At 45.7% G+C, this 26,194-nt stretch overlaps 1 long non-coding RNA gene across 1 annotated transcript; it reads right to left on the bottom strand.

Annotated features, from left to right (window-relative positions):
- Positions 1-8,379: 8,379 nt before the first annotated feature.
- LOC126535697 (uncharacterized) lies at positions 8,380-14,928 on the bottom strand. The gene is made up of 3 exons (XR_007600558.3): positions 14,026-14,928; positions 12,886-12,966; positions 8,380-10,535 (listed from the first exon to the last, which is right to left on the bottom strand). It is a non-coding gene; the product is annotated as an uncharacterized lncRNA (long non-coding RNA).
- Between the last annotated feature and the right edge of the window lie 11,266 nt (positions 14,929-26,194).

Genomic DNA, 26,194 nt, shown 5'->3' with positions numbered 1-26,194 from the left:
GCCAAATAGGGATCATGAGACTTTAGCAGCAGCCCTTTTACCGTTTTCACCATTCGTTCTACCTCTCCGTTTGCCTGCGGGTACCTAGGGCTACACGTCACACCTTTGAATCCATAGGCCTTTGCGAACTGCTTAAATTCTTCACTGACAAATTGAGCACCGTTATCCGTGACAAGCACTTCGGGTATACCGTGCCTATAGCGAAGACGTCTTTGACGTGACCAACAACACCACTGCTGGTGAGCGATTCCAGTAAACCCAATTCTGGAAATCGAGATAGAAAATTCACTAAGAGCAAATAGTTACGGCCGTTGAGATGGAAGATATCTGCTGCGACCCTTTGCCAAGGCCGAATAGGTGTCTGGGTTGGGATCATTGGTTCACTCGGCTGTTCTCGGAACTGCGAACACACGCGGCAATTGACAACCAAAGAAGCAAGTTGAGAGCCCAAGCCTGGCCACCAAACAGACTCCCCTGCTCTCGCCCTGCATCTCACAATACCTTGGTGACCTTCGTGAAGCAGACTTAACATTCTATTCTGGAGTGAGAGTGGTACTACAAGGCGAGTGCCATGCATGAGAACCCCTTTACACACGCTCAATGTTGCGCGATACTGCCAATATGGCCTCATAACGCTTGATATCGAAATTAGGCCCGGCCAGCCTTTACGAAGGTAACGGCACAACGTACGGCAGGTCTCGTCCTTTGCCTGCTCTTCGGCGACCAGTCTAAAGTGATCCGATTCGCCCAACTCGGATAACGCACCATTAACAAACGAGTTCACTTCATCCACAGAAAGGAAGTTCTTGGTTTTTTGCCCTCGCAGTGGCGTTCTAGAAAGTGCATCAGCAATTTCCAAATTTTTCCCAGGAACATATTCGACATCAAAGCTGAATCGCACCAGACGCATTCGGAATCTCTGAATGCGCGGCGGTACCAAATCTAGGGGAGTCTTTCCTAACAAAGTCACTAGCGGTTTGTGATCCGTCTCCAGCGTTATGTGTAGTCCACGCACATAACTTTCGAGACGCTCAGTCGCCCATGTTAGAGCTAGGGTCTCCTTTTCAATTTGCGCGTAGCGCATTTCTGTTGGAGTCAGTGATCTTGAAACAAATATAACTGGCCGTCTCTCTTTGTTTGGTTGTACCTGAAGTAAAACTGCACCTAAACCGTACGACGACGCGTCTGCAGAAAAAATTGTTCGATTCCGTGGATCGAACTTAGCCATAGACCTATCAGAACAGATAGCACGTTTTATGCTGTCAAACGCCATTTGCTGAGGCGTAGCCCAAATTCACTCACTGTGCTTGTGCAGCAAGTGACGTAACGGCGCAGTCTTCTCAGCTAAGTCTGGAATAAACCGCGAGCAATGATTTGCAAGATCTAGGAATCTCCGCATATCGGCAACATTTTCAGGCGGCTTCATATCAGTGATCGTTACAACTTTTGCAGGATCTGGCAGTATGCCATCTTTGCTCACTCGGCATCCCAAAAAACATAGCTCTTTTACACTGAACTGACATTTTTCACGATTCAAAGTTATGCCGGCTGGCTTCTGTCAAGCGTGCTAAAGCCTGAAACAATCGCTCATCATGCTCTTTCTGTGAAGAACCAAATACTAACACATCGCCCATTAAATTTACGACCCCGGCATTCCATCAAGAATTTCACACATTTGCCTTTGAAAATATTCAGGAGCAGAGGTTATGCCAAACGGCAGGCATCGAAGCAATAACGTCCAAAGGGAGTAATAAACGTGGTCAATAGCTGACAATCCTTGCTTAGCTTTACTTGATGGAATCCCGAGTTAGCGTCAAGTTTAGAAAACACAGCTGCTCCGCTTAGTAACCCGACTGTCTCATCAACAGTGGGGAGCACAAATTGCTCACGTTTCACCCACTTATTGAGTTGAGTTAGGTCAACACATATTCGCACTTGCCCGGACGGCTTCAAGACGGGCACTATGCCAGCACACCACTCGGTCGGCCCTTCGACTTTACGAATGACCGCGTTCTTTTCCATTTCTTCTAGCTGGCGTTTCACGCCGTCCCTCAGCGGGATGGATATACGACGAGCGGTGTAAATGGCATAGGGCACCGCGTCTGCTTTGAGACTAATACAGTATTCTCCTTTCATGGTACCCAAACCACAGAACAAAGAGGGGAAGCACGTTTGCACAGCTTGGTGGATCGAAACTTCCGTCTACAAATTTCACTATTCCCAAAGCTTCTATTGCTGGCAAGCCTAAAATAACATTACTCGCCGAGTTAACGACGAAAACGTCCTGCCTAACCAAACATCGTTTCCACAGAATGTCTGCAGTGAACTGCCCTTTCAGATCTAACATTTCATTGCCTGGTCCCTTAAAATTACGTTGGAACGCTCTAGAGTCTTGGGTACGCCAGGAAACGATGCTGGAACAACGTTTACCTCTGCTCCTTTGTCAATCTTAGCTGACACTGTGACCCCATTAATAGCGACCTGAACAAAACGAGCTCTTGCAATTGTACCAGCTAAAGTCCCAACAAAATAGATGGCACACCCTGTGTGCCATCTACATGGCACAAATCTACCTCGGATGCGCTTGCTTCCGCGATCGTGAAGTTCTGCTTTTGTGGGCTGACCGCGGCGAAATGTCCCCGTCGTTGCCACCTGCAGCAGATTGCCCCTCTTGCAGGGCACGATCAGGTCAAATGACGGGCCCTGCCGCAAGCCGCACACTTTCGGACGTCTTCTTTAGCCCATTTGTCCTCTAGACGTCCCCTGCTTGCTCGTTGATGAATTCCGTCGACCTCCACGCTGGATGGTTGGTGGTATGGACTGCTGTGAAGTTCCTGTTGTTGCTGTACCGCTTCCTTCATCCTTGCCCTTGTCAGTGCCGTTTTCAGAGTCAGTGCACCGTCCATTTGTAGGGCCTCGGACAACTTTGTGTCACGTAGTCCAACCACGAAACGGTCGAGGATCATCCGTTCTTTTATCACGCCATAGTCACATTTATCTGCCAGAGTATGTAGGGCCCTTACATACTGGTCCATCGATTCGCCTGAAACTTGGTGGCTGCGATGAAAACACGCACTTTCGAAGACCAAATTGCGCGTGGCAATGAAGTAGGCGTCGCAACGTTTTTTCACCACTTCATAGTCCTTTGACTGTTCTTCCGACAGCTCAAAGGTCTTGAATACGTTGCGTGCGTGACGCCCCATGGTATACAGCAGCGTGCGTACCTGAGCCTCTTGAGTTCGCTCATTAAGGCCGGAAGCAAATCGATAATCATCGAATTCTTGCACCCACGCCGGCCACTCTGACGCCTTGTCAAAGTTGAATCTCGTTGGTGGTTGTACCGGAAAGAGCTGGCACGAAATAGCACTTTCCTCACGCGCCATGGCTCGAAGCTATTGTTCTGTTATCGTGTCCGAGCCGAGGACGCCAACGATGAAGGTCGGCAGTAGCTGTATCTTCTCACGTCGCCCGTGGTTCCACCCAATTTGCGAAGGCCACTTCTGACACCATGTCGTGTTCCTGCGACGAACGACACCGTCTTGAACAGGAACGGGAATGAACCCCCACCTTTATTTCTCCGTAGTATATTGTCACGTGGTAGTGACGGTGAAGAAAGCAGCAATACGGTGGAATACAAAACTAGCTTTTATTGGGCGAACCTGTGCCCACAAAAACAGGCTACACTTATACCACAACGATAGCGGCGAACACGGTCGGCGATCGTCGGAAATCTGATCAGCGGATCAAGCACGTCGGCTTTTAAAGAACAGTCGTCGAATGTTCCAGACTAATCGTTCGGACCCGCGTGCCTTCCACAAAGTTCTACACCATTCGCTACACGTGATGAAATCAGATAACATAAGGTTCGGCGACAACAGACAGTGGATAGAAGCATCGATAACTTTCCCGAAACTTCGGATACATGCAGGCGCGTCCCACGCTGTGCGATTACATTTGTTAGGCGGCGAAACGTGGTTGCCCTATAAAGATAAGTACACGTGTCAATATATACACATGTGTGCATGTCACGCATGCGCGGGGCATCGCTTCAAGGTCCGTGGCATGACAAGAACTAAACATGATAACACAGCAGCGATTGTGCCACACTTACGACATACAGAAATGTAATTGAGGCACTGATAAAGCATGTTAGAAATAGCACACACGCCGGTGCCCACATGCATGAAGAGACGTGTTTAAAATTAACTGAATATACAAGCCTCAATGCATTGCCTGCCACGTGAACAGATTAACAAACACAGTTGGGATATTAGAATAAAAATGAAGTGTGTAAACTGTGCAATTATCAAAACTTTTTACAGCTTGTATGCAGATATATTATCCTAAATACGTTTTAACATAAATTAAACCACACGTTTTCAAAGCACCGCAGCGTTACTTAGTCTGTGAATCTACATTGGGGAAGTTGCATGAGAAAAGCATCAGTCCATTTTTGTAGCAGGTGTGCTCCAGTTCTTTTAATACAAAATTACATTTACAAATTTTGCGAGACGGATGTGCAACATTTAATGCATATCCAAAACAGGATTACTATCGTCGTCATCATCATCATTATATTTATGTCCACTGCAGGATGAAAGCCTCTCCCTGCGATCTCTAATCGCCCCTGTCCTGTGCCAACCGATTCCAACTAGCACCCGCAAATTTCTTAATTTTGGCGCACCACCTAGTCTTCTGCCATCCTCTACTGCACTTCCCTTCTCTTGGTACCCATTCTGCCACCCTAATGGTCCAACGGTTATCTAATCTGCACATTACATGACCTGCCCAGCGCCATTTTTTTCTCTTAATGTCTATTAGAATATCATAGATACCCGTTTGCTCTCTTATCCAAACTGCTCTCTTTCTGTCTCTTAAAGTTATACCTAGCATTCTTCATTCCATCACTCTGTGCGCGGTCCTTAACTTGTTCTCAAGCTTCTTTGTCAGTCTCCAGATCTCTGCGCTATATGTCAGCACCGGTAAAATGCACTGATTGTATACTTTCATTTTCAATGATTACACTCTAAAAACTAAGGGAGTGCCGGGCACTCTCTTTGAGGGAGTAGCTGCTTGTCCCATATTTCACTCTCTTTTCGAGAGTAGATCGACCCTCTTTGAGAGAGAGTAGGTCAACTCCTCCTGACAGAGTTTTGTTACTCGACCGCAAGGGATTGCTAGTACTCTTCCGCGGAGTGATAATACTCTTCCCACAGGGAGTGCTAGTACTCTTCCGCAGAGTGCTAATACTCTCCCCGCAGGGTTAATAGTACACCGCCAGACCGAGTACTTCTACTCCCCCAAATAGAGTGCTTGTACTCCTTCAGAACAGAGTGCTAGTACTCTTCCCAATACCCTCTTAGCCAAGTCCTGGTCACGCATGCAGGCAGGAAATCAGATCAAATTAGGGCCGCTGATATACTGTTCCCTAGGCGGCTCCTCAGAGACACTGGCCCATTCCAAGCGGCCTTCAGAATAGGCGTGAGCAAAGTTATGCAGGATTTTAAAGTCATTTTTTCCTGGCTATTTGCTGCCTACGTGAGGCGTGACTGCTCTGAAGCGGCCTATGCGTATGCGTCACGAACGCCACTGAGGAGAAAAAAAAGCAAATTAACACTTAATTAGCAAATATCTCCACAAATTTCACAATCAGGAGTCAGACAATCTAATTAGAATACAATTGTCACGAAAATCACATGCTTATCAAGAATCACAAAATCACAATGCTCTATACATCACGTGGATTCGAACCCGCGTACACTCGCGTTTGTACAATTCAAAACACACATCATAACCACTACACCACAGCGCCGCCACGCCCAGTCGCGTTCTTTTAGTGATTATATATATACCAAACGTATTTGATGAATTGGCTGTGGTGGGTGGGGTTTCTCTGTAGTGTGCTGTGCTGTTGTGTACTGGAATACGTGTGCGTTTGCGTCATTTCCATTCCTTGCTACGACTAACGAAGGAAGACAACGTAGACGACAATGTGAGAACTATTCACGGCTTGTCGTCACCGCAGGAAAATAACAAATGTGCCGTTCAGCTCATGATCGAGTGCTTCTCCAGTCCATGTTCTCCAAAATACGCGGATACAAATTATTGCGCCAACCATCCACGTATGTGAATTTAATTCGCGCGTATACTGGTGAGCAACTGCGACGCCAGTACCAGGCATTTCGACGTGCCTCACGCTGCCGTGTAGGCGTTCTTTTCAAGTGTATTAGTTTAGAGTTTGGTTCAGTCCGCTGTGAGCTGTTGTCCTGCATTAGCAGCGGATCGTTAGCGTTTTGAAGCGCATGCATTCCAGCATTTGAAGACTGCTTATGCCGATAGCCGCGTCAAATGCATTGGCACGCATGTTTAAATGACTAATGTGTCCACTTGTTACGCGTGCACTGCTCGTATCCTGTGGCAGTGCTCGTTCTAAAAGCTTCGAAGACCATCTACACTCATGCGTGTGTTCAATTTATATATGCACAGGATGGACTTGCCGGCTAGTTGGTTGAGCATTTTAGAAGAAACAGCGCAACACAAGGACGACGCAAAAACATGCCACACCACGAAGCGCTGGTGTGGTTGATGCTTTTTTTCGTCCTTGTGTTTGCGCTGTTTCTTCTTCCACGATACACGCACACCACAGGTACGCGAAAGTTTAGGAGCATAAGTGGTTAACTCTGTTTTCCCCGTTTTCTCTCAGTGTCAATGGCACAGCGCGTTGCCCGGAATTGTGCACGCTTACCCCCATATGCAGAAATGCATCATAACTTGAAGCCCATGCTTGACTTGATCTAAACGACGCAAGCCGTGAACGCACCAAAAGAAAGGCAGTGAGCGTCTTGGGGGACGTTCGCACCAGGCGTCGTTTATATCAAGTCAAGCATGAGCTTTGTATTAAGATACATTTCTGAATACGGGGGCTAGACATCTGCTTCTTCCAGAAAATGTCGAAGAAACGCCCGCCAAAACCAGGCACATTCGTAAACTTAACTAGGCAATACGAAGCTCCATAGAAAAAAAGAAGAGTGGTATTAAAAGCTTTCAGTATTTTTCTTTACTCCAAAATAGTTGCGCTCTCGTGGCTTCACTGTACAGAGATAGTGCAGCGTTAGCTAGAAAGCATGAATTTCCTAACTCCATGCCAAAATAAGCTTGTAAAATTATTTAGGTGCTAGAATCCAGGGTTTGTAGCGATCCTTGAAAATCCTTTATTTCTAAAATGCCATTTTCAAGGCATTGAAAGTCCTTGAATTTTTAGAAGTACTGGAAAGTCCTTAAAGTTGTACACTTGGCTAGACTTAGCAGACATTGCCAAGCGCTTTTTTTCCCTTCTGTGACACTCTTTCGCATGTCACAGAAAATTGCCTCTGGAGGTAATAGAAGGAAAGCGACATCCTTAAAGTTGAAATTACAAAGGAGCTGCAGATACCAGTTTTATGCACATGGAACCGGCGACAAATGTGCTTGGAGGAGCAGAAGCAGGAAGCTCAGCAGTTGAGGCATTCGAAGAGAAGCCGTGAAGAGTAAATTGAGAGCGACAGACACAATAAAAAGAAATTAGAAATGACTATTGCTTATTTGATGGTGAAAAAAGCTGAGGCAACAGATGACATCACATACACTGTCAAACCAAACAGTATTCAAAAACTGCAAATGTTGCAGGTCCAAGTAGTTAATTGTGCTATTGCAGAAAAACTTTGAGCGCTTTCTTGAAATGCTTCCTTGTGTGCGTTAAGTGGTGGGCGGTGAAAGGCAAATTAGCAGTCTTTCAAATGTTTGAAATCACTGAAATGCGATTTGTTTTGTTTTCTTTTGTTTGCATTAAAGTTAACGGTGTTCTTGAACAAGTTATTGCCTGTCCAAACTACTACACACATTGCACGAGGTCCTTGAAGTTACTGTGTCGGGGCCTCGGAAAGTCCTTGAAAACCATTGAATTTTTTTCTTCAATATTGCTACGAACCCAGTAGAACAACTGTCATGGAGTAAAAACCTTGGCTGAACAGGGGCTTATACGCAGAGCACAGGAAGACTAGAAATGCAGTAGTAGGCATGGAGGGCCCTGAAAAAAATTTGCCACATCCGCTCGTCTGCCTTATGTTTCTGCACCGACTGACGCATTTTTAATAGAAGTGCACTTTCTGTTCTACTCCAATAAACGCAACATTACGAACTCCAGTGTGGGGCAGTCCTTCAGCCAGTGCAGAACTTTTTCTGTACATCCGAGTCAGCTCTGTCATTTTTCCAGCATTGTAGTACAAGATTTGTTAAACTGGTTTAGCAGAATATGAGCAGTATACTCTTAAATTAGCTGTTTATTTGTATGCACAAGTTCAGGTCCTCAGTTTGGTTGCATGACAAATTGCCATACCTCAATAGATACAAGAAACAATTTTATTACAGTTTAATAAAATCCAAACAGTAATAATCACAACAATATAATGACATACATTTCTTTTGGTACGTATACAGCCCATGTCTTGGCAGTGTATAAATTCAACTATACGCCGCAAGTACTGTGTCCTGACCACTATTATTCACATGTGTAAAACCATCACAGCAATTCAACAAATATCACAGTAATTAGTGACATACACTTTGTAACTGCTTTACATGAGCATAATGTATACAAATGGTCCCTGTGTACCTACACATGACTAGTGCCACCCGAGTACTGTTACTCACAGGTGTAAAACCAACAAAGCAGTTCTTTAAAAAATATCACAGCGCTTAGTGACGTACATGCTGTAACTCCCTTGTAGAAACTTAATACAAACACGTGAGGACACAGAAAGCTAGCAGTGGGCATACATGGGAATACCACCGCCTCAATACTAATTCACAAGTGTAAAACCAACCAAGCAGTTCTTTAAAGAATATCACAATGCTTAGTGACATACATTTTCTAACTAGCTTATATAAGCTTTATACAAACATGAGAACATACACAAAGCTAGCGGTGCACCCGCATAGAAGTGCGGCCATCTGAACACGATTATTTGCAAGTGTAAGCTCAACAGAACAGTTCGTTATAGTGACACACATTTTGTAACTGCCTTATACAAGCTTAGTGCAAGCACAAGAATGCAGAAAAATATAAATTAAAAACTTGCTCTATGCATACACAAACAGATCAACACAAATGGTAAACACCGCTTTAAAGACAAATGTGACTGTGGCAAAGCGCAGTGCTGTGCCGGTTGAAATTGCCACCCACAAAATTATTGAGCAATGCTTAAACCAGAGGCAATAAAGTGCTGAAAGACTGCGTCTCTAACGTAACTATTTTAATTCAAATTTCTTGAATATAGGGCTCGCTTGCAGATAAGGCATCTGATCCAACTGACCTGATTTTACACCTGCTACATGCATACAATGCACTCAGATATAACTGGTAATAATAATTATAAAAGGCATTTAAAAACTTGATAGTATGATGAAGATGCATGACTAGAAAAGTTCTGTCCCCCTCGTACTTGTTAAAAAGGTGTAAGTACGACACATGTTCTTTTTTTCCTCAATTTTTGCATTAATGGACAGCCGGGAACCTCGAACCGACACAAAAAAGGATACTGCTATGTTAATAGTGTTATGAATTTTTTGTGAAAGCTTTTTTACAGACAAGTTGCAGTCTCGTTTCTGGAGGTTGAGCTGTATCTTGCAAAATAACTTGAAAAGTGGTCACATGGGAGCATGACACTATATCATAATGTTAGTTTCAGTTGACTCTCTTGCCCTACAAGTCGCTGCTCACTGTGGCCAGTGATGCAACAGCAGTGTCTGTGTGATTTTCATCACACTTCTGTCCTATGCCATTCTTACCAGAGTTGGCGGCACATAGATACCCAAATTTCGATAGTGTTGCTTTCTCAGGTGGTTGCTTTTGATTTGCTCAATATCAGTTGGCACTTCAGCGGCATCAAACTTCTTTTTTACCTCTTCAACAACAACATCAACAACAATCTTATGACACCTGTGTTGTCCTTCTAGTTGCCTACAAAGACCAGTCAATCTAGCAACAACACTGACAGTCTCTACTATCTTGTAATGGGGGAGAGGTGTGTCCCACCATGTGTTCCACATTGTTGTCACTATGTGGGCTGGCTGGGGAGGCAACAACTGTAATATGTTTGCATTTGCATATATTAAAGTGATGCTTGTACTGTGTTATAACACCTAACTTAGTCTTGCACTTGCTGCACAATAACACTGGCTCACAGTCGTGGTGAAAAGCTTTTGTATGTTGAGCAAATGAGTTGTATCCACCACAAAAAAAGTCAGTGATAGCACACATGTTGCTCTACCAGGCCTGGTGTGGTTCCTTCTGACACTGCTGCTGATGCTGACGCGCTGCTGCTTGCCTCGTACACTGTTGCAGCTGCAGTAGACATGGCAGTCTCTGTATCTATTGGTGCCGTGTCATCTGTCATGGTAACTTCCAAGTGGTATCGGGCTCACTTCTGCAACAGAGATGTTGTTTGCCCCTTGAGGGCTCTCATGATCAGGGCCAATAATTTCGTAGGCATTGTCTCCTGCATCGAAGAACCAATAAGAACATTGAATTAATAAACATAGCTCTAACAAGTACGGACATCAAGACATAACCACAAGCTTTGCACATAAGTGACCGGTCTTAATGAATAATACTTGCAGGAGGAGTTACACAATTGTTTGTGTATATTACAGTAAAGCCTCATCAGAAGATATTCAAGAGGCACGGGAAATATGTCTCTCGAAACCAAAAATTTTGAGACACTGAGGAGCCAGACTAGATCACTTTATTATGCATCATCACTAAAGTATGTTTTGATATATCTGAAGGAATAAATGCTCAGGGTGGCTTAAAGGGCCCCTAAACCACTTCTCGACATTTTTTGAACATTTCAAGTAAACACGCGTATCGAAATCAGAATGCCGTCACGATCGACGAAGCCAAATGCCAGAGTGCGTAGCACTGCCGGAGCATCACAATATGAAGAAAATGACCCCGTGCGCCTCTCTGGACCTATCCTGCACCCCCCAGTTTGTCCTGACGTCACCAGGCTGTCTCTGATGATGTCACCAGTTTCCGGTGCTGTCGATTGGTCGAACGAAAGTGTACGACTGCCGGCAAGGCCTGCAAGCAAATACACACACTCCTTCTTCCTCGTCGCGTTGCGCGCGATGCCATTGTGGGCAGCCAATGGGGGCAAAGAACAGAAACGTCAACAGAAGGGTCTCCCTATGAGGCTCTTCAACATGAGTCACCATACAGTTCCGTTGTATTAGCGCCACCCCTCGCAGGACGACGGGCCAGCGCGGCAGCAACAGAGCTCGTTGGTGTTGGCCTGTCCCGTAACATTTTGAGGTGTACTAGGCAAGGAAAAGACGATACTGTCCATATGGCGTGTACCAGATGAAAGAGTAAAATGAGTGGGGACTACTTTTCGATAATCAAACACACGTAGCTCCACTATTACTGCACCGTTCCGAAAAATTCTCATGGCTACCTGTTCATTGCGTTATTGTGTAGAACTGCAACACCGCAACTAAATTTCAACCTAGGTGGTTTAGGGGCCCTTTAAAGAAGACATTCACAGCTTTTTAGTGACTGTAGATTGTGTTAGCTTCCTTCCCAACTTCTGGAATGTAAACATTTCACTTTGCAAGCCTTGTTGCTCGCAGTACCTTTGAGGTGCTCTTAGACGCTCGTCAGCCTCAACTGCCGACACTTTCTGCCCTGCACTGTCCTCGTTGCCCTCCTTTTCTGGTTCATGCTAAAAGAGACATGCACAATTGACTTGTGTAAGGATTGCGTGATCTTTACGCCCTTCGGAGCACACAAGGTGCACAAAGTGAATGTGTCTGGGTTGTGTCCCTTCGAAGTAGTGAATACTTAAAAAGTCATCCTTAGTAACAAAGGTGTCTCTTGTATACAGTATTGTTAACGTGGCAAACATCGGAAAACCAACCAAACCATTTTCAGATGTCTCTTACAACCAAGTGCATCTTGTAATGAGATTCTACTGTACTGAATATTTTTCAACTATGGATCATCTGCATGTACATATAGTCACAAAGACATGTTGTGTGGAATGGCGAATCGGGAAACAGTTCGTACTCTTACTTTTTGTCCCTAACATAAGCAGCTGAGAACAATATGATAAAAAAGCAGGCAATGAGGCTAGAATGGAACATAATCCTTCAGCTCTAAACAGTTTTTTGGGCCCACATCATTCCCTCATATGACATAAGGAAACAACTTGATTGCAGTAATGGCTGCATGTGATCTGAGTTGATTGAAACAAACTATACGTAAGGTTGTCCTGTATGTAATTTTATCAGAGTGCTTTTTAGATGTCCTGCTGGTGATCCTGGCTGCGCGATGCTTCTCATGCTTTTTGGCACAATTCCTTTTTTTCCACTCCACTTTTTTTTCAGATTTTCTCCCCTTTCCCTTCCCCCTTGTGTAAAATAGCACACTTGAAGTATCAAATCTGTTGAACTAACATGTGTATCAAACCTGTTAACATGTGTGCTTCTCTGTGGTCTGTGTTGTATTTTTGCGCTGCACAATTCAATTCAAGATGAAAGATGGAACGTCCCTGCCTTTAGTTTAATTGTGTGTGTGTGTGTATGTGTGTGTGTGTGTGTGTGTGTGTGTGTGTGTGTGTGTGTATGTCTCTCTCATGTTTTGAAATATATGTACATTCAGGAGTGCCTGCATGCCCTTCTCTCCTGCTCCAGTGACGAAAAGGAGAGCCTGTTTATGTACCATAGTAAAAAATTCAAAGGTTTTCGCTGTGCCCATTACATCCCTTATCATATGGATCTGTCACAATACAGAGTAGCAGTGGTCCATAATACTAGCCCATCCCAACATAATTATAAATTAATACATACCGACATGCTGCGAAACAGCTGTTGCAAAGCCGCTGGTGAAGGCAATTTCCGCAGCACTGCAGTGGTACAGCCGAGTTCCACCTGTATAGTGACAAATCCATATGCGTGTTAGCAACTCAGTAGTTGCTGATGGTTTCATAAGCTTTACACTACACAATAAAGTAATCTAGACAACTTTGTTGGAATAAATGCACATAATTAGGACACCACTTAAACACTAACACGATTAATTGCCCCCAATCTCTCACTCACTAAGGGATAATACTACTGAAACATCGGTGGAGAGCTCAGATTAACACAGCCCATAAAGGACAAGCGTTCTTTGAGGAAAACAGCTATAACAGCGGTGAGTTTTCTTGATCATTTTATGTGGTAGCTTTGATTTAAATGTCATGCAGTACTATAAAATACGAAGTGCCGCATTTCTAGCAGCAGAAGGCGTCGTCAGGCTCATGGTACAACAGATTTTTGCACTGTTTGTCAGTGAGCCGACACATACAAAGAAAACCGAATTCACACATTCATATACAGTGTCAAGTGCACTTGTCCTTCTCAAAACGCAGCCACCAGTTCCAATGTTGCTGAAAGGAAAGGTTATATAAAGTGCCAGACTGCATGGAACTGCCACTTATGACTGTAAATGTATGGTCTGCTGATTGCAGAGGTAGTCACATGCTATTTCTAGTCTCTTTTAGAAGCATTACTAAAGAATAAATTAAAATCTATTCATAAGTCACGAATTTCATGCATCCACAGTTTGGCTAAATAACCTGTGAGAAAAAGACATGTTTACCTGGAATAGCAACCTTTTTTCCTGCTGCAAAACTTTCCTTCGAATTAATGAAATAACTTTACAGCGTCATAATGCTTTTCTCGCAACTACTTGCCGGCAGTGGCGAGTTAGTGTTTATATCCGACTCTTTGGGCGACAATACTGCCAAACACAAATGCTTCACGAACACGAGAACACGTCCCTCGCAGAGAATAGCAACCATATATGCCTCTGTGAGACATGATCGCACCTTTGTGGTCAAAATGTACATTAGAACGACATCACCATCTCATTAAAAAAAAAAAAAAGCCTCCGTACAAGGCAGCCGCCAACTGCATAATGTAAAATTGCAACTGATGTCCACTCACTGGTGGCCTGTGTTTGAGGAGTTAACCTGGGAGTTAACGAGAGTGAGGAGGGCTCGCATGAAGCGCTACCAAATAAGGATATCGAATGCAGCCGCTACATGAAGGCGGCGCATGTCACGTGGTGTGGATTTCGATCCATGCGACCCAGGTTCAATTGGCGTTACCTTATATGGTATTGTATTGAGCTGCCTACCTCGTGATCATGACCATGTGACCCATGACCACTGAACTCGAGCCCTCTTCACTCTCGTTAACGTAGCAGGTGCCTTCGATATCTCCTTATTTGGTAACGTTTCATCCGAGTCGCCCTCCTCCGCATCCACGTGGGGGCTTATAAATACCGCAACAATTTCGTCTCCTCATTTGATTTCGCCATGACGACGCCACGTATGGACCCAAGTGTGTTGGAGATTTCGGACATCCTCAGGGACCCTGCCGCGGAAGAGGCCTTTCTGCGTGGAGTCGGGCTCGTGCGACGCCGACAGTTCGACCTCAGAGGACCGGAACCCGTCAGGGGCGTCCACCGACGTCTGACTTCTGGGGCGTCTGCAAGGATCTAGGGTTCAATCCCAGCGAGCCGGGATGCGAGGGAGAAGTCGTCACATACCATCGCCGGTGCAGAAAAGGTATCAGACCTAGCTTCAAATGCAACCGCTGCAGGAAGCAGGTTTCACAGCTCCGCGGTTCCGATGCATTGCACGGGCAGCCAGGGCAGGGCTCATTTTCTGCTTGTACCGACGTACTGGGACGCCCCAACGTGAAACTCTCGCGAAGGGAAATAATCTGGTTGACGTACGCCTTGGCTAATGGGCTCTCCTCCAGGAGCACTAAAAAGCTGGTGCAGAATGTATTTAAAATGAGCAATAGCACCCGCACGGACTGGAGAAATTATGTTAGGGAGGTGGCGCTGGCCGAGCTTTTAGAACAGCCGCCGATGGGAGGTGTAGGCCAGGTCGTTCAGATCGACGAGTGCCTAATGAGAGGCAGGCGCAAATCTAACCGAGGTCGCCTCCTCGCTGGAGACAACGTTCCTCCCAGGCGCCGTAACAACTACGGCGGTGTAGCGGACCGGGGTCCGTGGATTTTTGGAATGCTCTGCGTTCAGACAAAAGAGCTGAGGCCCTTCGAAGTTGACAAGAGGGACGCCGCTATCCTCGGCCCCGTAACCGCCAAAAATGTCCTCCCAGGCACCACAGTTCACAGCGACGAATGGGCTGCGTATCAATGTATACCCACTCTTGCGGACGCCAATGGAGCGCCATTGAATCTGGACTGGCACACCGTAAATCACAGCGTAAACTTTGTTGACCCTGTAACAGGGGCAAACACGCAACGCATAGAGAGCGAGTGGCAGAAGGCGAAGCGCCGACTCGTTCGAAACGGTAACAAAACCTCGCCGGCTCTGCTGCGCTCGCACCTTGCCTGGGCCTGGTGGATGTCGGTGAACGGGCGACCAGGGATCACAGACTGCTTCCTTCGGCTGATGGAGGCAATCGCCCGCCGCTACCCCTTCTAAGACAACCTCGTGCGCAGCTGCTTGGATGGCCTTGCTGTCACAAATCCTCCTTCGTCTGAATGTTCTTCTCTTCGCAAACGGCTCTTTTCAGAGCCCCTCCAATGGTGCATCGGCAGGGCTGAGAAACCTCACGCTCCTCCGGCCGTGACCCTCTCCAACCGAGAAATACCTCGAGCTTGCAATACTTGCATTCACTGCAGCGTTCAACCGGATGCACAGAATATTTAAAAACATTACGCAGCTGTAACGACTGAAAGTTCTGAAAGCGTATGGGCTGCAGCAATTGCGTGGTGACAGACAAGAAGCAGAAAAATGCAGGTAAAGATAACTTGCAGGTACATAGTGATAGATCCGCGCCGGCGCGCGACGCACTTGCGGCGGAAACCGCGCGCGTAGCCAGAAAAAAAGCCCCGGGGGTTTCGCGTCGCGTTTCAGAAAAATTCTTTACGCAGATAAAGGCACAGCAAACACTTAATTTGCCCCGTTGCAGCGATCGCGCGCAGCGAATTGAAGCGCCCCAAATGTTATGCGACGCGTGTCAGTTTCAGAAACGTCTTTATTGCGAGCAGCGTAATCGTCAGGACACTGCCTATGCAAATCAAGGCGATCCAACCCTTTTCTAACGTTGTAGCGAGAGCGCGCAGCAATATATCGTGCACCAAGTGTTATGCGACGCGTGTCAGTTTCAGAAAAGTCTTTCGTAATCGTCAGGACACTGCCTATGCAAATCAAGGCGATCCAACCCTTTTCTAACGTTGTAGCGAGAGCGCGCAGCGATATATCGGGCACCAAGAGTTATGCGACGCGTCTCCATTTCCGAACAGTGCATTGCGAGCAGCGTAATCGTCAGGACACTGCCTATGCAAATCAAGGCGATCCAACCCTTTTCTAACGTTGTAGCGAGAGCGCGCAGCGATATATCGTGCACCAAGTGTTATGCGACGCGTGTCAGTTTCAGAAATGTCTTTCGTAATCGTCAGGACACTGCCTATGCGAATCAAGGCGATCCAACCCTTTTCTAACGTTGTAGCGAGAGCGCGCAGCGATATATCGTGCACCAAGTGTTATGCGACGCGTGTCAGTTTCAGAAAAGTCTTTCGTAATCGTCAGGACACTGCCTATGCAAATCAAGGCGATCCAACCCTTTTCTAAGGTTGTAGCGAGAGCGCGCAGCGATATATCGTGCACCAAGTGTTATGCGACGCGTGTCAGTTTCATAAAAGTCTTTCGTAATCGTCAGGACACTGCCTATGCAAATCAAGGCGATCCAACCCTTTTCTAACGTACCCATTGGACCACAAATCTCCAGCGAATGTCCAAAGGACGTCCTACAAAGGATATTTTGATGTCCGTCGGACATCCCTAGAAGTCCCGATGATGTACTATGGATGTCCATAGGATCGTCCGACGCAAGAGAATTGCACATCCCACGAACGTCCATCGTACATCAAAATCAAATATCCGGACGTCCGCAGGACCTTTGAAGATAATCCCATTGGAGCACCAGCGTCCTACAGATGTCCAGCGGAGATCAAAAACGGGACATTCGGACGTCCCTGGGATTGACGTTTATAGAAACGTCCCCCGAACGTCATAATGGGATATTCGGACGTCCAAGAGACGTCTAAATACGGATTATTCTTATTGCATAACCCCGAGTACATCCTAAGGACATTTTTGTCAGGATATAGGACGCTTCTGGGACATTTTACCAATCGTCCTAAGGACGTTTGTGGGACATTTGGTTGGGGATTGAGGATATCCACAGGGCGTCCATATTGATTATAAATTACCATAATTGGGACATTCCTCAGTATGGACCCTACAGTGCAGCAAGCCTGCTGCAATTTACATACCATTAACAAAGTAAGCTGGTTTTGTGATGACTTGTGGGCAATGATGAAAAGGAACTGCACAGCTCTTGATGATCCATCCCAGCGGTCCAATAAGGCGACCAAATATTTTTGTCATGCAAAAGCTGAAGTACCAGTAGACAAGCCAGGAATGCAGCCCACCACATCTCAAAGCACGTTAAATGAAGACTGCAGTGCAACTAAGCATTGTGCACATGGTTCCCTGCTACGCTAAGCAAATACATTACATACAACTTGATAAAAATGCATTAATTCACAACATATAGACATGCGACCTATACTTTTTTGTGCTAACAGGGACAAAGTTACAGAACGAAGTTCTGCAGACTGCTGAATCGTTTGACAATCTCATCAAAAATACAGCATTTATTTCAATAAAACAGTTGCAGGAAGATCACTCGTTGAACTCTAAAATGCACTCAGCAGTTTTCAGTAAAACCCAGGAATGCAAACAAATAAAAGTCGATAATTTCTTCATACAAGCTCAGTATTGGAGTTATTTATACCGCACCATGGTTAGTAAAAGTGTACATTACTCAAACTCTTTACAAATGCACTTTGGGTAGCAAGAAAATTTCAGAATTCGCAGTGGGCCCACTATGGAACTTATCACGAGGCTTGCAGTGGGCTCACTTCCGTGGTAGCAGGCACATCAATGCAAAATTTGCTGAAAAGTTTAGATATGTTAGCCACTTTAAGTTGCCACAGCCTTTCCCTAGGCCATATTCAGTAGTTACATACACGAACACGAGTTATGCTAAATTAAGATGTCACAACTACATTAGGCATTAACAAAATTACTCGAGGCTAGTTCAGTGGTCATATATAGACAAACAGCTGCTGTATAATCATCCATTTACACTCTAAAAATAGTTGCGCCCTGTGGGGTGTATATTTGCCACAGAACAATAATTGTCATCCGTCTTGCCCACATTTCCTTTCTTTAACGCTGCAAGCCTGGTACTTCCATGTCACGAATGGCATGCGCATTATCAGCATGACAGAGCATTCTCGACAGGAAAGTAACGAGCGCAGGGTTTTCAAGAAAAGAAACACAAGCAAGACAGATGACGATTATCGTTCTGTGGCAAAATTACACCCCAAAGGGTGCAACTGTTCTTAGAGTGTACAGCAAATGCACTGCGCATCCATAACAAGTTCTGGCAAAGGTCACCAGAGCAAACATCGACACTTTCGTGTGTAGTGATAAGACCATTTCAGTTGAGCTAATAATACGCAGATGCACCTCGGCCAGTAAAAGAACTTTAAAAGCCCTATGCAAGGGTGGTGGGGGGGGGGGGGGTAGGGGGGTACAAAGGAAGTTAGTAGCAGGGCTACTGTGGGCTGGCTCACTTCAACGGTCGCGGGCACATAAATGCAATATTTGCTGGAAAGTTCAGAGGTGTCTTAGCCATGACGGAAGCTACTCCACTTTCTGCAGGCCTCCTTCAGCGTTTGCACACAGTAAAAGTACTAAATATTTTATAGACACACTGGGCATAAAAAGATTACTAAAGGATCACTTAAGTAGTTGCAAACACGAACATTACTGGAGAGTTCAGATACAAAGGCAGTTACAAGACACTTGCTTCAACACAATACCAAACTGACGTCACAAGTACTAGAGTTACAAGACACTCGCTGCACTTGAGTGGTCCCAAACACAAATTCACCATAAGTGTTCATAGGCTTGAAGGCCTCTAAGCAAGTCAACAGAAGCAGAATGCGACCTTTCCGTGGTCACAGCCAAATATTGCTGAACCGTCACAGGTACCTTGGCGACTAAACAATTAACTAAAAGCTTGCAGCATGCTCGCTTCAGCAGTCATAGACAGAAAAATGCATTATATGAGTTCACCCATATGAAAAGCTAATAGAGGATTTGTGTGGGCTTGCTTCAGCAGCCACACATAAACACAATTTCATCCTAAAAATTCACGGGAATCAGACAGCCTCGATGGAAGTTACCAGAGGCAGAGCATGACTGTTCTTCAATGGCAGCAGTTACAAATACTTCTGAAAATATCACAGGTATCTTGGCGACTAAACATTTCACTAAGGCTCACTGCAGGCTGGCTCAGCGGTCGAAGACGACTACAATTGCAGTTCACGTGTACTACAAAATTTAGTGGGGCATTTCTGTGGACTTGCTTGAACAGTCCCAGAGACCAAAATTAACCGAGTTCACAGGTACATCGGTCCATAAGGAAGTCGCCACACGCTGGATGAAGCCTTTCGTCCATAGTTTCAGATGCAGAACAGAAGAGGTCACGGGTACGCTACACAATTTACTAGCCATCCTGAACGATCGGTGCCAGTGGTCGCAGACACGAAATACACTGCTGAGATCAGAGGTACTAAGAAAGCAGATTTCCGCGGGCTTGTTTCTGTGCTGATCCTCAACAAAGAAGGATGTCGATCCAAAGTGACACCAGGCTGATGGCAGGAACACAGCATGACTGTAAAGTATGCAATAAAAATGTGTTAGAAATGTTTATGAAAATTGCTATCGTAACAACGTGCACATTTAACAGCAATCTGCAGATTCTGGCAGGAACTTTGCTTCTTTGTGGCTTAATACAAGCTCGCTGAGCGAACAGTTATCAGAAAAGAAGTAATGATTTCATCTCTTTACAAAGATAAAAGGAATTCTCCTAGTTACTACGTCAGCATAGCATAGTTTCGTCCGAAAAGCGAAGCAGCGATTGGGAGAGCAAATTATCAAACGGCTATATTTAAGCAGCTGTACGTGTTATCGCCACTTTAAATTACAGTAAACCTTCGCTTCCTCGTTAAATTAACAAACAGTGTCATGCGCAAAGCCGAACATGAACAGACCTCCCTGACGGTAAATACGCTACGCTGGCGTGAAGCGGGGCAGCAGCGACACGCGATCGCTTCTTGCTGGTTCCAGCCACAATGCCTTTCCAGAGCCACATTTACGCGAACTTCGACACTAAGCTGCGCGGGAACAGCGCCCACGAAGCCACTACCCACCGCGGCGCACGTCCGCGTCAGCGGAATTTCATCAGGAGTGTCCGTACAATTTCTATCGCAATATAATACAAAAGTTAGGCGATTGTCGACTATATAACTCCAGTAAATATACAATGACAATATGGGGATGCAACAGTCGCGTAATTTTGTCCAGCGCGTCGCGCACACATGTCAGCACATACGCTGGCCCAAATGATAGCAAATGCGAGAAAACTGAAGCAGCACGGTTGGTCAACCGCCCTGTGTGCGAGGTGCTGCCATTGAAATACAAATGCCTACAATATAGTTCCGTTATTTGGAACTTCCGCGATTGTATTGGTCTTGCAAATGCGATTACGCAAAGAAAACTCAAAGGGTAGACAAAACTTAGGCGACACGGTAAATCACCTGACAGAGCGAGTGAGTGAATAAACTTTTATTGGGTCCAGCAAAACGCGATAAAACGCGCACCCGACAGAAATTTAGTTAACAGTCAAATTAAATTATGGGGTTTTTACGAGCCAAAACCACTTTCTGATTATGAGGCACGCCGTAGTGGAGGACTCCGGAAATTTCGACCATCTGGGGTTCTTTAACATGCACCTAAACCTAAGCACACGGGTGTTTTCGCATTTCGCCCCCATCGAAATGCGGCCGCCGTGGCCGGGATCGGATGTACATTTAGACAGAGCGTTATTATAAGCTCAGGTGCTCTCGTGAGGGCTCCGTTTGCCGGTGACGTATGCCGTCCTGTCGCAGTACTGGTAAAAATCCATTATATCGTCGGGAAGAAAAAAGCACCCCGCCACTTCTATAACACCAGTCGGAACACTGCGGCCGCCATCACGTTTCAGAGTGGTCTACGGCCATAAATTGCATAACGACTTTCGCTTTTCCCAGCTACAGGGTGCTAAATGTCTTTCGACATGCAGACATGCATGTTCACGCGTATCTCTTGAAGGGTGCAGTATGCACCGTTAACCAACACACGATGGACACGGCGTAATGCTTTGGCATTACGCCGTGGCATTAAGTTATCCGATTGGTCCTCGATATCACAGGTTCACTGATCCCGTCGCACGTTCCGTATGTTACCAAAAAGCGCAACAAACCTACCGGCAACATCCAAGGAGACGCAGGAGGAAAACTTATGCACGACGCACGGCACGCACGGCTTCGTCAAGAAGGGAGACATTTTGAAGGATCGCCAGCCGACACACGGCAAAATGCGCGCCTAGGGACAAACGCATACGAAACAAGCAAATCGGCTTCTCCTCCGTAGTACCTAGGCAAAGGGAGAAATTTCAGGCGCAAACGCCCCCAGATTTTCTCTCTCGCACCCGCTGAAACGACTGGCCAATCCCGTGAACTGGCGTTTCCTCTAATGACCGTCTCGTCGGTAAAACCAGGGGTAGCACACTCTCAAGTTCAACAAATGGCCACAGAGGGCGAAAAAATCGACCGCGCGCCGCTGCTAACAAAGCCGACGTAGTAGCATCACTTTCGGGATTCGTTCGTTAGTTCCAACATTTCCCGGTAGAGGCGTCGTAATAAGCGCAATTTTATCTTACAAACTTTCTCTTACAATTACCGAAGCATTTTCTTTTACATAAAAACAGGGCAAAATTATCATTGCTAATTAGATATTGTGCTCTTTGTTAGTAAGTTTATTGTTTCTTCGCCATTATAAACGCAAATAGCGTTCAGCATCATCGATCTTTCACGTGACCTCTGGCCTGGATTTAAAATTTTTACCGGTATTTCCGAGTGCACGGCGGCACGGATTCATTCGTTCGTACACTCAAGACTGCTTTGTTTCTAAAACTAGTTTCTTGCGCTTCGATGTCTCGCGTTATTTAACTTGGGGTGAAGTTACGTGTTTGCAAGCGGACATGTAAGCCCGGCAGTTGGGTTTCGGTCGTGAGCCATTCGGAACAGGTCTGCATCGAAACGGGAGCTGGATTTTGCTGCGGCTGACAACGGCAATAACGGTGAGTCGTTTAACACCGCTGCTTGAATCGTTATATAATATCCGTGTCATTACCTTCCAGGTGGCCACAAGTTAACGAACTAGATCCTGCATTACATATGGGCAGTGAGGATCTCAGTTGCTGTTTCCTAAATAAACCTTTACTTGCGAGGCTGTCGTTTGGTTTACACACACAACCAGGAAAGAAAGAGCGATATCGGAACGCGCGTCTCATTTTTCATGTTATTGTAGCCGTGGTTGTAGGTGACTGAGTAGCCTTATCAATATACATATTAAACATTTTTTTCGAGTCGGCCGGCAACGTCTTTCGTCCACAAAACCGAATAATCCTTTGGTAAAATAAAGTGAAAGTACAGAATTTAATGTATTAAACAGTTGCAAGCATGATAATTCACCCATATTTCGTACTTGTTGGTTCCAAATGTTCTTGCTGTTCAGATTGGTTTACCGTAGGGCATTTATTTTTGCAGTAAAGCGGTGCATCACGTTCGTGCAGAAAAATAATGCATCAGTTCTAATAGCTTCATGACTTTCATGCATTTGCTTGTGGAACTAGCAGTGTGATCACTTCTAGTGTATAAATGAACCCACAAATGTTCTCATTTGTGATCTTAATAGTACTTGCGCTGTTGACATGCATTGTAGTTAGGCAGACATCAATTTTATGGACAATAGCAATATTTATTTAACATGCTGCTTAAGCACCCTAGAACAGACAGTGTACATTTGCATGTGTTCTGTAGTCGCAAATCATTACAACATATATGTCACACCTTTTTGCATTTTAAAACTTTGCTTTTTCAATTTCTGATTCAGTCAAAATTTCTGTTCCAGACATGCAGTAATGAAGACGACACCAGTATAAAGCAACACACTCCACGCACTAAACAGAAGCTGCTGCCTGCTACAACAAGGTCATTGTGTGGACATTGGCTACTACTACAAGGTAAACAACACATGGTTCAGAAATAAATATGTTTGATATATGCTGTATTGGCTTGCTGTTTGCAGCAGATATGAATGTTTGTTCATATTTATGGTTCAGTATAATTGGTTCGAACATATAAAACACACATAAATTTGGCTAATCTGTGCTGTATCTCATGTGTCACCGTTTTGCCTCAACAGAGTCTATGCCAAGCACATCTTGGTCATCACAGGAGCTCCTATCTGCGCCAACAGGAAGGGGCTGGAGCCGAATTTGCAAGGCTTTTACACCAAGAACAAAGAAGCACATGCAGAAGAATATGAATGAGATATCAAGTCTGCAGAGGACTGTGTCAAGACTGAAAAGAGCTTCAGCCACCATTCCACCAGCACGGACATTTGGTTGAGTCATCCAGGTAACTCAAAAAGGACTTTCTAGAAATTCTTCGTCTTCAGGTGCACCTGCAACATCTGACCAAGCACGGACGACGCTGGCCAAAAGATTGAGTTCCATCAGTTTGCCCTTAATCAGCTTCCTAGCCATGTTAATTCCGTTTGTGCCAAGTGTATTTTTCTTCTATAAATGCAAGCTTTCTCATTGCCCATTTTTGTTAGAGGTCATTCATCCTCATCCAAATATAAAGGTCAACCGATTCTTCGCTGAAACTTAATACCAGTCACTGTCTAGCAGCCTAACATATCTGTAGCAGTATCTTCTAGTGTATGTTGTCATGCGCAATTCCTCTCCTGAAATAGCTGATGCAGCATCGGCATGCGTCTTGCATTAACCTATGCACATGTGCTATGCACCATTTTACTTTTCTTGATGTTTTTAGCGTTCAATGCTTGCAGAGCAGAGTGGCTTCTCTCTTGAATGCAAGCTTTCTCATTTTCCGTATTCCTAGTCTCGTTGATGATTGCTCCTCTTCCTTGATAGCCTGGGTCTTTGTGCAAGCTACAGTGAAGTGATTGATTGCAGAATCTGGTTTTGCTGCCACACTTCGCTGTGGTAACTGTGTTACGTTTCTCAGATGTGGGGGCCTGGTCAGTTGCATTGGTAAGCAGTCCCTCGAGGTAAGCATTTGCTCCTGCAGTCCGCAAAGCGACATAGACTCCCAGTATACACACACCGTAACTGGTGCGCCCCGTTCGTTCTGGCCTGCTGCAGTAATGGGCAAATTGTGCTTGTGGCTTACCTCGGCCATGATTTGCTGAAAACGGAGACCAGCATATGTGCTCACATGGTTCGAAGTGTATGAAGTTGATAGCCGTATGGGTGGAAAGGCCCGCAAGAATGGCTGCCGAAGGTGATGCCCACAAAAGCGACTTGTCCACATTGCGACAAAGTGTGAGCCACACATAGCAGCCCCCGAAAGAAAATAAATGTGCACGTTGGAAAGGAGTTAACGCTAAAATGCCGGGTAGTCCATGTCGCTGTGTTGGTTGCGGCAGCAGATGCCTGCGTCACCTGATTGCTTCGCAATGGAAGTTGCTCATCTTCAACGGCAACTGTTGGTTCAAACAGGTGCGAGACTCTGTCCAATCTGTTTGTACCGCAGGTTGTCGCTCGTTACCAGACCACCACATGTGACAAAGGCAAGCATTATGCCGTAAGATGGTTCGTAGCCAATGTATAATGTATTGTCTGAACCTCATGCGGTGACTGATTGCTGTTTAATCTTGCTGTTATGCCACTTGGTTACGGTTGCAGTTTTATGTTTTTCGAATATTGCGGCCTGGTCGGTTGCACTGGGAAGCAGCCTCTCGTAGTAAGCATTTGATCCTGCAGTCTGCACAGCGACATAGACTCCCAATTTACGCACACCGTGATTCGTGCTCCCCGTTCACCCTTTCCTGCTGCAGCCATGGGCAAATTGTGCCTCTGGCCTTTCTCGGCCGCGATTAGGCATGAACGGAGACCAGCATAAGTGCTTATATGGTCGGACGTGTATGAAGTTGGGTGGAAAGGCCCGCAAAAGTGGCTGATGAAGGTGATGCCCACGAAAGCGGCTTGTCCATATTGAGACGATGTGGGACGCCAAGTGTGAGCCAAACATTAGCGGCCTCCAAAAGAAAATAAACATGCAGGCTGGAAAGGAGTCAATGCTAAAATGATGGGTAGTCCATGTCGCTGTGTAGGCTGCGGCAGCAGATGCCAGCGTCACCCGATTGCTTTGCACTGCAAGTTGCTCATCTTTAACAGCGACTGTCGCCGCAAACAGGTGGGACACTCTGTCCAATCTGTTTCTGCTGCTGGTTGTTGCTCGTTAGTAGACCACCACGTGCGACGAAGGCAGGCACTACGCCTGTAGGTAGGCAGCTCAATGTACCCTAAGAGACCCGTGTATGTGAATGCTCACTGTTGCCATATGGTTCGTCGCCAATGTATAATGTATTGTCTGAACCTCATGCGGTGACTGATTGCTGTTTAATTTTGCTGTTATGTCACTTGGTTATGGTCGCAGTGTTATGTTTTTAGAATATTGCGGCCTGGTCGGTTGCACTGGGAAGCAGTCTCTCGAAGTAAGCATTCGCTCCTGCAGCCTGCACAGCGACATAGACTCCCAATTTTCATGCACCGTGATTCGTGCTCCCCGTTCGCGCTTTCCTGCTGCAGCAATGGGCATGTTGTGCCTCTGGCCTTTCTCGGCCGCGATTAGGCATGAACGGAGACCAGCATACGTGCTTACATAGTCCGATGCGTATGAAGTTGATAGCCAGATGGTTGGAAAGGCCCGCAAAAGTAGCTGATGGAGGCGATGCCCACGAAAGCGACTTGTCCATAGTGAGACAATGTGAGACAGCAAGTGTGAGCCACACATTAGCGGCCCCCGAAAGAAAAGAAACGTGCAGGTTGGAAAGGAGTGAATGGCTAAAATCTGGGGT

The sequence above is a fragment of the Dermacentor andersoni genome, chromosome 7 (assembly GCF_023375885.2).
Source record: "Dermacentor andersoni chromosome 7, qqDerAnde1_hic_scaffold, whole genome shotgun sequence".
Taxonomy (NCBI): domain Eukaryota; kingdom Metazoa; phylum Arthropoda; class Arachnida; order Ixodida; family Ixodidae; genus Dermacentor; species Dermacentor andersoni.
Note: the sequence above shows the minus strand (reverse complement) of the source record. Positions and strands in the feature narration are given on the sequence as shown.